Consider the following 12,455-nt stretch of genomic DNA (forward strand, 5'->3'; position numbering starts at 1 on the left):
GAACACGTGATTTAATATGTGAGATAAAGGCTACGCTGCTACGGTGTGCGGGACTTCAGCTATAAACATGTGGCTGTTCTAAATTATGTGTCGCTCAAAGCCTTGAATAATGAACCCATTTTTGACACAATTGCCTGGAAAGAGACAATGCTTCAGGAAGCTTTGTTTCCCCATCACTACTTTTCAGCATGTTTTCTGTGAATTAGACTACGGGAGTTTTGTAACTTTTTCCACCTTGGCTTACTGTTGGTTGGGTTCTAACTGGTCTCCGGTAGTTGGTCTCGCAGACTATAACCGCGCTGGTTGGCAACACTGGTTAGGCTAATAACTAGTTGGCTAAATAGCTCATGTCAGCTGGCTGGCTTGGATAACTGTATATAGCTAACATTATTTGATATATGGTTAGATGGCGTTATGTATTTGCAAAACTTTGGTTTACTTGAATCACTCAAGTCATGAGTGCAAACGATTGGTTTAATTTGAAGTTATTTATGTTGTAGTTAACATCATAGGGAATAGGCTGGTCCTCCATATAACTTCACACCTGATTTTGGCATTCTTCTCAATTCTGATTGGTTTTATGTAAAAGCTGTAACTTTGCATTGGGACTAAAAAAATATTTAATTTTATATTTTATAAACAATACAACACATACACATACAAATGACAATATCATACAAACATGAACTACATCACACCTGCCCAGACCCACTAGAATACACCTCCTTCTCAATTAACTACATCACACCTCCATCTCCATTAATTACATCACACCTGCCCAGACCCACTAGAACACACCTCCATCTCCATTAACTACATCACACCTGCCCAGACCCACTAGAACACATCTCCATTAACTACATCACACCTGCCCAGACCCACTAGAACACACCCCCAGCTCCTGCATCACTATCCGCCACATGGCCTCAAACTGCACCATTTTATTTCTCACCTTAAGTATAATATGTAAGATGATTGATGAGAAAAGTATCGTCCAACCATCGGTTTCATGCGCATTAAAGGTGAAGGTGAATTTCAGATGTTCACTGCTTGCATCGATGAAGTTCATCTACTGTGCCCTGGAATAGAATGAAGACTTTTTCAGAACCTGATGAGGTGCTAGAATGGATTGTTAAGGCTGACTATCACATTCTTCTCTAACAACCCCACATACAGTTACGCATAATTAGATGCAATTTTTTTTAAATTACATTGACCATAATGACCTGAGCGCCTACTTGTATTGTCTGTTTTTTTTTTACACCTATGTAAAAGAGCCCGAAGAATGTGTAACAGTATAGTTCCGTCCCTCTCCTCACCCCTACTTGGGGTCGAACCAGGGACTCTGCACACATCAACAACTGCCTCCCACTTAACATCGTTACCATCACTATTAGCACGCACCCCGCTAACCATTTCACATCGGTTACAAATGCACAATGGTCAATGCAATCTGGGATCCTTGGGAAATCTCTACCTTAAACCCTAACCTTAACCCCTAACTTAACCATTTTAAATGTCAACTTCAACGGGCTAAGGACGTCCCAAGGATGTATCTCTACCTGAAAATACATGATCTAAGTGATTGATAGTTGGTATTCAGCAGTCATAAATCCTTATTTACTTTAATGAACTACTAAAATAGTGATTGTCAGACAGCAGCACTACACTTTATTTATTGACTGACTGATCCATTCATCCTTCCATCCCTCAGCCTTCCTCTCCTCTGAAGACCCAGTGAGGGTGGAGCTCAGTCAGAGCTGTTGAGGGACTCTCTCACTATATTGATAAAGTGGAAGATATACTGAATATATACTGTTTTTCATACGAAGATGGACCAAGTCTGTTGATTGTCGGTCATTGGGTTAACTTGTTTTAATGTTTAAATCAAGCTGTATTTATGGATGCAATACAATGGGTTCACAGGAAAAATATATATTTATCACACAACATAAAATGATTTTTTTTAAAGAATAATACCTACTGACAGACTAATGAGCACCCTAAGGAAATGCCTTTGTTTTACTACATTGTTACATTCCCCAGCAAGAAAAACAGAAATGTCACTTAAATAGGAGGAACTAACAAAGAGTCACTGACAACAACCACAACTAAACAGGTGGGGTTTTAGGAGGGGTTCTGAAAGACACTATGGGGGTGTCCACTGAAAGTTGACTAGTAACAACAACTGGGACCTAAATGACACTAACCCTGAGACCTACTACATTTGCCCAAGAAGATGTAACAAAGGAATAACCCACACCAAACATAAAGACAGGACACAAACCAAAAAAGTAGAGCAATTAAAGATGTTGACTCTCCACATCAATCAAGACAACTAGAGCACTGGGCCAGACACTCTTAAATAGAACCTGGACCAGCTCAGGTGAAACACCTTCCCACTAACGAGATGGACAAGCCAGCACAGGTGTAACACATACTGGCTAACGAGGTGACACCAATCAGTGCGCGGAACGTCCTAACAAGCCAGACGTGCTAAAGTCCAACCTCAAAACATAAATGGACAAACCAAAGCCTGGAACACCTTCCCCTTTTTAAGACAACAAATATATCCTATATTTTTGTTGGACAAGTTTGCTCACAACCAACAGAAAACAACTTCCATTTCACATTATAATCAACTACGATGCTTCACCTTCTACAATATAAACATGGCTGTAATACTGGCTGTCAACAATTAAAAACAAGAAAAAAAATCTAAATATATATATTTTTCTGAAAAACTCACTAGCTTCCAGAACTCTCGTCCCCTGGAATGAGCCCAAACAAAACTAATCTCCAATACGGAAAATCATGCAGTCAAAATAAATTGTAATCCATGGCAACGCACTGGCTAAACACAAAACGTTTTGACTACACCCCCCCCTGAAGACAATCAGCAACCAAGTTGTCCTTGCCACGGACATGTCTGATTTCAAGAGGAAACTCCTGCAATATCCATAGTAACTTTCCACCTCACTGCGGAGCTTCTCTCTCTTTTCAGGGTTCACTCGATAGGCATGTTGTTGGATCAGGGCCCAGTCACCAATGTCATGCTCTATTGCATTTGGGTTGGCACATCTGAGAATGAACCCTGATATTCTAAAAGCTGAGTAACAATGATTATAGACCAATTTATTATACTGTGACCATATGTATAGGCTACAAGTATGTTGAAATTAAATTTTATTTTCAACTTTCAATTTCAACTAAAACCAAACTTATATTGTACGTTGGACAAAGTCTTCTTTTCAACAACATTTTACTAGGTGGGATAGCCCCAATGTCACAGGTTTAACGTGTCCAAATCAATAGTCCAAATGCAGAAAAAGTGTGTGGTAAATTGAAAACCTAAACATAAAATGTTCTATATACACAAACATCTGCCACAATAATCACAATACTTGGATTTTTTTTAAACAAGCACCTTATAAACTGCAAAAGCACCAGAAACGCTGTTGTTTTGACAAGTTGCAATAAATCACTGATATCGATTAGGGGGGAAATCAGGTTGTATGTGCTGTTGAAACTAACAACACAAAAAACACGGAAATGGGAGATATATTTTACCTCAATGGTTAGAGGACAACCTGCAGAAGACAGTCCGCTACATTTGGGAGTGATATATTTACATTTAGGGGTCACTAAACAAAGGGACGCAACAATTATTTGTCATAACTCATCGATATCATGCGAAAATAATTTGTGCGAGAGAAGGGAGATGAGGTTGCACGTACTGTTAAAACTAACAGCTCAAAAACCACACGGAATCTGGGAGAATTGTGTACATCCCTGGTTAGAGGACAATTTGTAGAAAACAGCTCGCCACATTTTGAAGTGTTGCATTTTGATTCAAGTGGATCACCAATGTGGTAAGTGTAACGACTCTTTTTGATAGTCACTTTTTGTTAAATCACATTAATAGTAACTCTTCCATTTCAGAGCATGGATTTTCCCCCTGAGGATAATATCCATATCATGTTGAAATCAATAGAACATGGGACAAACGTTTATAGGGTTCTACATTGTGACATCATTAAAATACTCCTACTACAATGTTACAACATTCTACATTGTGACATCATTAAAATACTCATACTACAATGTTAAAACATTCTACATTGTGAAATCATTTCATTGATATCATGAAACAACTCCTTCATGTATGTATTTTCTGATGTTTGATCAGAGATCTTTTTTTCAGAGTATCTCTGGTCACTGATCACAGCCATGAGATTTCTCTCCTGTGTGTGTTCTCTGGTGTATCTTCAGAGAGCTAGATTGAGCAAAACTCTTCCCACATTGATCACAGCTATAATATTTCTATCCTGTGTGTGTTCTCTGGTGCGATATCAGGCCGAGTAAAACTCTTCCCACATTGAGTACAACTATAAGATTTCTCTCCTGTGCGTACAGCTATAATATCTAATAATGTCTTCTCTGGTGTATCTTCACCAGGCTAGATGTTTAAAAAAAACTTCCCACATTGAGTACAGCTATAAGAGTTCTCTCCTGTGTGTGTTCTCTGGTGAAGAGTAAGACTGCTCGACCCAGTAAAAAACTCTTCCCACATTCATCACAGCTATAAGGTTTCTCTCCTGTGTGTGTTATCTGGTGTGATCAGGTTGCCTAGCTGAATAAAACTCTTCCCACAATGAGTACAGGAATAAGGTTTCTCTACTGTGTGGATTCTCTGATTAATTGTAACGCCTGCTGATGAGGTGAATGTCTTCCCACAGTCAGAGCGGTGAATTATCTTCCCTGTGGGTCTCTGCTGGTGTTTATTGAGTTCCGATCTGGAGAGACTCTTCTCTGCCTCGTCAGCATCATGAGGTTGTTGAGGCTCCCCAGAGGATCCACGATAGTCACGTCTCTCTCCTGTGTGAATGAGAAAGGCATACAGATGGTTAAAGGCCCACAACAGCAGAAATCCACTGTAAAAGGTGATGCCAACAGCGTAGCTATGATGTTGTACAACAATTGACATATGTAATGAATGTTACAATTATTTGACAATTGTCTTAAAATGAGCAAGAAGACATATTTTGTCTTGTTTTCACATTAGTAGTAACATTCTGAATGGGTGAAACCCAGGGAAGTAACCTCCATTTCCAGGTTGCTTATGAGTGCATTTCACACTACTTTGGATTATAACTGTAAGGCTCGTTTGAATGTCCTGCTTAATATAATGTTTGTGTCATCATCGCAAATCAACTGCTTTGTACTTTAAAAAAACTTCCAAACAGTAAAATGCTCCTTGGCTTTTTCATCAGCCTGACAATGAGGGTTTGTACACTGTTTGCCAAATTGGCCCATAACTTCACCTAACAATAACATAGACCTACTGTAGGACCCATAACTTCACCTAACAAATATATGAAAATAGCTCTGTGTGTTTTACAACAGCATATCCATCAAGGAACAGTTCTCTACACATTATGAGCTAAGTATCTCTGTTAGTCTGTTTGGACACGAGACCCTACTATAAATCAAGCAGACAAAAACATTAGAAACATAAATTTGTTAGGGATGTTGGATCCAACGTGGAGCACGGCATAACTGTCTTGACCAGAGTGAAGAATGAAGAAGCACTTTGGTTGTTGTTGCATGTCGTGATGTTTGTCATTTGACTGGCATTCAGGAAATTATTTCCTGGATCAGCTGGCACACTGGCAGGGTCTGAATCAAACCTAATGTCCACCTGGCACACTGGCAGGGTCTGAATCAAACCCAATGTCCACCTGGCACACTGTTAGGGTCTGAATCAAACCCAATGACCACCTGGCACACTGACAGGGTCTGAATCAAACCCAATGACCACCTGGCACACTGACAGGGTCTGAATCAAACCCAATGCCACCTGGCACACTGGCAGGGTCTGAATCAAACCTAATGTCCACCTGGCACACTGACAGGGTCTGAATCAAACCCAATGACCACTTGGCACACTGACAGGGTCTGAATCAAACCCAATGACCACCTGGCACACTGGCAGGGTCTGAATCAAACCCTATGCCACCTGGCACACTGGCAGGGTCTGAATCAAACCCAATGTTAAGGGGAGGGAAGATTGGTCAAGAGGGTGATGATTATTGTTGCTCTACTGCCTGACTGTTATGCAACAACACTGTTTACAAATCTTTTGTTAAAGAACAAGAAGACACACACACTGGTTACAAAAGCTTTGTTAAAGAACAAGTTGTTGTTCGTGTCTCACTGCTGGCCAGGTCACCGTTGTAAATGAGAACTTGTTCTCAACTGGCCACCTGGATAAACTATCATTTTGATATCATGACCTCCTGGTTAAATAAAGGTGCATTTAAAATATATATATATATTCTTTACAACATTAACAATGTCTACACTGTATTTCTGATCAATTTATGTTATTATAATGGTTTAAAAAAGTGCATTCTTTAAAAATAAGGACATTTCTAAGTGACCCCAAACTTTTGAACGGTAATGCATGTAACTGATGTGAAATGGCTATCAAGTTAATGGTGGTGCGCGCTAACAGCATTTCAATCGGGGACGTCACTTGCTCTGAGACCTTGAAGTTGTGGTTCCCCTTGCTCTGCAAGAGCCGCGGCTTTTGTGGAGCGATGGGTAACGATGCTTCGAGGGTGACTGTTGATGAGGGGACGGATCAAAGTTATACTGTTACATACACATCTACATGATGCATTGTTATACCTTGTAGGAGAATTATAGACCTAGACCGTTCATTATATACATCTACATGATGATGATGATCAACACTTTCTTGTCTTTGTATGTGTTAATATAATAGTATTATTTAATTAAATCAATTTAAAATAAACTTTGTCTGAAAATAAAATATGATCCTCAACTGCGTTTCCCCTCCAGTCAGCAGACGGGACGTGCGTCTTTCAGGCGACGCTGCCAGCGTGACGTATAATCTAGTGGACGGTTCTTCAGAAACAGCTCGTCAACCACCTCGGTAGCTTGCTAACCAACATAGCCGAAAGATTGAAGCTATTTATACGCTTTCGATGTATATAAGATACTGTGTTATTTTGTATTAGTCAGCTATAGTAGTTGGCTGGTTAAGTTGGCACTGGCCTAGTTGCTAATGATAGATAACTAACATCCCCGACCATGAACTCCCTAAACTACTCCCCTCCTGTTAAAGAAGAGGAGGTCTCCTGGACGGAGGAAGAGGGTCTGTGGCAGAACATTGTTGTGGAAAAGGAGAATGTTACTGTAAAACAAGAAGTAGAGGGTGAGGCTGTTACAGTGAAAGAAGAAGAGAAAGACGTTTCGGTGAAAGAAGAGGAAGACGCGGTCAGGGTAAAAGAGGAGGAGGATGTTACAGTAAAAGAAGAGGAGGATGCAATTTTTGGAGTGAAAGAGGTGGAGGGGGAGATGACTGTCACACTGGAGGAAGAAGAGGAGGTTGGAGATCTGTTTAACACCAGTAAGTACCGTCTCTGCAGTCGTTGAACCAATATGCAGTATATGGGTTCTACACTTTAATGTTGTTCTGTATGAATGGCTGAAGCTACACTGTAACGTGTAGAACATCAAGAGTGGACCATCAACAAAACGTTAACAATTGATCAAATGCATCCAATGACAATGCCTGAAATACTGTAGTCCTCAATATCTCCCATTAGTTTAGCCCAAGATGTAGTCTTAAAGGAGAAGTTGTTACATCCATTTTGGGACTGACACATTAATGATCTGTACCCATCTGTTTCTTGAAGAAATCACTTATAAATGCCTCATGAGCTTAGTTCAACTGTCGTACCCCATCAGAACCCAAAATATACGTTTTTTTTACTCCAATGTTTATCAGTAAATGTTTAAAAAACACTGTATATCCTCAACATGATTCATTGATTTGAGTCTCAAGCATTTTCTTTTTACCAACTGATTGGTAGAAATGTTATAACTTATATTTTTCCTTATATAGACACACCCCATGTGTTTTAATGAAATCAACTATATATACTGAGCTGGTCTGATGCTTTAAGCACGCTGTTTGATGAAATAATTAAGACACACAAATGACTCGGGAGCCAGAGATCAACCACCAGAAAAAAACTCTTCCTGCCCCCTCTGCTGCTGGCCTTCGTAAATTCTGATGTTATGCTCCTAAAGTTTCTGGTAATAGACTACACCAGCAGTCGTTATGCTCCTATAGTTTCTGGCAATAGGATACACCAGCAGTCGTTATGCTCCTGTAGTTTCTGGTAATAGGCCACACCAGCAGTCAGCAACCTTTTCCAATTGGTGCCAAGTTATCTGACCATTTCTACTGATCTGGTGCCAGTTAGGATTTTCATATTCACATTTTATTGGAACAGTTTCATTTAATTTATTAATAATAATTATTATAGTCTTTATCTCAACATCATTCTCTGTGGTTTATCTACATTCTATTTAAATGAAAATTATAAAGCAACATTTTTATTGCCGTTGCTAAGTTTAAAAAAGAATAACCCACATAAAGCTAAAAAATGGTAACTTTGCAGCCTGCATGTATAAAATATCCTGATAAATAAATATCATATAAATCTCATTGGCTACACATGGCCTGTCTGCAACGAACTGCAAACATTGGATCAACTATCAACTGGGTCGGCCCAAAACTCGAGATAGCAAGCTTGCAACATTGTATAAAATATTCTGGGCCCTCAGGTTCCCACGCCAGTGAGTTCTCGACCGACACAGCTGTAGGCTATTTGTGAAAGGGATAAGAAGTAATCAGGTATTTTGACATTTCCACTGGATCAGATCATTATGTTTTTCCCTTTCGTGCCGAGTGGTTATCGAAAGGGCGAGAGCTGGAAATATTTTTCAAATACTTTGAGGAACTATTCTCATGAAAGAGGAAGAGGATGTTACAGTAAAAGAAGAGGAGGAAGAGAAAGAGGATGCAGGGGAGATGACTGTCACATTGAAAGAAGACGATGAGGAGGAGACAGAAGATCTGATTAAGACCAGTAAGTACTTTCTAAATAACAGCATCACAACCTCTGTTAGCCCAATAATGGACGAAAGAAGTCTGACGTGACTCAATATGGTCTAAGGACCAGACATGTTCTGCTTTGAGGCGAATTGTCTCCAAAACAGACAAATACTACATTTAAATGTGAATCGATTCTCAATTTTTATATGGCTCCAGAAACCTAAATTTCTCTACTTTCATATCAGATCAGAAATAATTTCACAAATATACTCTTACTGCAGAACACTGTTCTAACCGGTTTTAACACAGTTGCAGCTGACAGTGTTTTTCAGCGACAACACCTTTGTGGCGTCCATATTCCGTTTACACACAGGTGTTAGAAGTCACTGATAGCTAATTAGGCCAGGTGTGCCTCTGTCTTTCATCTGTCTTAAATCTGTTTTCCTCAAACACGCTGTAACATGGAAATATGGCCATGTGGGAACAGTAACCCTATAAAGGTAGAAATAAAACCTTTTGGGCTTTACAATTATGGGGAAATTTACAGCATTTGGGGGGGGGGGGGGGTGTTGGAATGAAGTGGGTTAAAATGATCCTGGAAGTAATACATGTTTGACGGAAAAATACAGTTTTATATCTTTATGTTTGAAGCCTGAAATGTGGCAAAAGGTCGCAAAGTTCAAGGGGGCCGAATACTTTCGCAAGGCACTGTAAGTTTAAAAAAAGCTATAAGGTGAACAATAGATAAGAAATAAAAACAGTGAAAAATAACAGTAGGGAGGCTATATACAGTAGGGAGGCTATATACAGTAGGGAGGCTATACAGTAGGGAGGCTATATACAGTAGAGAGGTGTTATACAGTAGAGAGGTGTTATACAGTAGAGAGGTGTTATACAGTAGAGAGGTGTTATACAGAGAGGTGTTACACAGAGGTGTTACACAGAGAGGTGTTACACAGAGAGGTGTTACACAGAGAGGTGTTACACAGAGAGGTGTTACACAGAGAGGTGTTACACAGAGAGGTGTTACACAGTAGAGGCTATATACAGTAGAGAGGCTATACAGTGGGGCAAAAAAGTATTTAGTCAGCCACCAATTGTGCAAGTTCTCCCACTTAAAAAGATGAGAGGCCTGTAATTTTCATCATAGGTACACTTCAACTATGACAGACAAAGTGAGAAGAAAAATCCAGAAAATCACATTTTTAATGAATTTATTTGCAAATTATGGTGAAAAATAAGTATTTGTTTATTGGTTATTTTGTTTCCAGTTGTAGTTCGTTCCATTATTGGCAGCAGAGAACTGGAAGGAGAGGCGGCCAAAGGAAGAATTGCTTACATACAGGCCTAATATCATATTTCAAGATATCTTGGTACACAAATTGTTCAATATGTTATCAGGCTTGACTTGAAAGATTATACGCAACATTTTGCTGCATGGCAATGTAACGTTTCCAAAATGGGATAGTATTGCCCATGTAACGTTTCCAAAATGGGATAGTATTGTCCATGCAACGTTTCCAAAATGGTATAGTATTGTACATGTAATATTTCCAAAATGGGACAGTATTGTACATGTAACATTTCCAAAATGGGAGAGTATTGTCCATGTAACGTTATGCCCCCTTGTGAGTTAATAGTTTTGCATGCTGTAGCAGGCTATATAAAGAGGAAGACCTCCATTGACGATTCAGTTCGTTGTAACATCTTGTCTGGACTGGTCACTGTCCTTAGTTAGTTAGTCAACGTTAGCTAGTTAATTATCACAAAAGTGAGAACTGGTCTAGATTGGAAACTTACTTTAATCAGCGTAAAGCCATGTTGGCTTTATGGAAACTATATACAATATATGGGAAAGAATATAGTTGAGGGAAATAATCCAAACCTAGTTGTGCCTCAATAGGATATAACGTTATCTAGCTAGATAACGGTACTGTACTGTAGCTCATACAACGCCGACGGTCAAACCCTGCTTTCTAATATTAACGGTAATTAACTATAGTAACGTTATGGAAGATATTCACAGAAAACCATTGTCTTCGTTATTCATTATTAGTATTTTATATTATTATAATACATTATTTCGAGACATATTCCCCGTCTCCATTGGGTTCCCCTGAAGGCAGAGAACATCTCTAACCTTCAATTTTATGTGCCCCATTAGGATGTTCCTCCCGAAGGTTTCTCTCCCCCCAAGGCTCCATCTCTTTTCCCCGCCAAGAAAAGTGCACCGTGTTGGCCAGTCCAATCCCCGGAACCGACGGTCCAGATGTACTTTGCGCCATCTCCTCACGGACGATGGCGCACCCGTCCACCACCTCAAACTTATAAACAGGAATCAAATCAAAAAAGAAAATCCAAAAAGGAGGAGCAACTAAAGGTGTTGACTCTCCACATCTATCAGACAACTGGAGCACTGGGCCAGACACTCTTAAATAGAACCTGGACCAGCTCAGGTGAAACACCTTCCCACTAACGAGATGGACAAGACAGCACAGGTGTAACACATACTGACTAACGAGGTGACAACAATCAGTGCACCGAAGACACATTTCAGTTGAATGCATTCAGTTGTACAACTGACTAGGTATCCCCTTTCCTACGTGCTAAACAAACAAAAAAGAGCCAGAACTCAAACAAAACTCATCTCCAATACGGAAAAACTTGCAGTCAAAATAAATTGTGATCCATGGTAAACGCACTGGCAAACACTAAACTTTTTGACTGCCCACCCTTGAGACAATCAGCAACCAAGTTGTCCTTACCACAGACATGTCTGATTTCAAGAGGAAGCTCCTGCAATATTGCAAAAATCGCTGAAGTTGGAGACTTTTATCTCCCTCACCAACTTCAAACATCTGCTATCTGAGCAGCTAACCGATCGCTGCAGCTGTACATAGTCTATTGGTAAATAGCCCACCCATTTTCACCTACCTCATCCCCATACTGTTTTTATTTATTTACTTTTCTGCTCTTTTGCACACCAATATCTCTACCTGTACATGACCATCTGATCATTTATCACTCCAGTGTTAATCTGCAAAATTGTAATTATTCGCCTACCTCCTCATGCCTTTTGCACGCACTGTATATAGACTCTCTTAAAAAAATAAATGATACTGTGTTATTGACTTGTTAATTGTTTACTCCATGTGTAACTCTGTGTTGTCTGTTCACACTGCTATGCTTTATCTTGGCCAGGTCGCAGTTGCAAATGAGAACTTGTTCTCAACTAGCCTACCTGGTTAAATAAAGGTGAAATAAAAATGAATAAAAATATCCTTAGTAACTTTCCACCTCACTGTGGAGCTTCTCTCTCTTTTCAGGGTTCACTCGATAGGCATGTTGTTGGATCGGGGCCCAGTCCCCAATGTCATGCTCTAGTACATTTGGGTTGGCACATCTGAGAATGAACCATGATATTCTAAAAGCAGGGCAACAATGTCAATATAATTGCAACCAAAAATTGTCAGTTGGTTGCATAAATAATCATGAATGCTAAATATTACATGAATTGTAA

Source organism: Oncorhynchus gorbuscha, unplaced genomic scaffold (assembly GCF_021184085.1).
Source record: "Oncorhynchus gorbuscha isolate QuinsamMale2020 ecotype Even-year unplaced genomic scaffold, OgorEven_v1.0 Un_scaffold_39:::fragment_4:::debris, whole genome shotgun sequence".
NCBI classification, from domain to species: domain Eukaryota; kingdom Metazoa; phylum Chordata; class Actinopteri; order Salmoniformes; family Salmonidae; genus Oncorhynchus; species Oncorhynchus gorbuscha.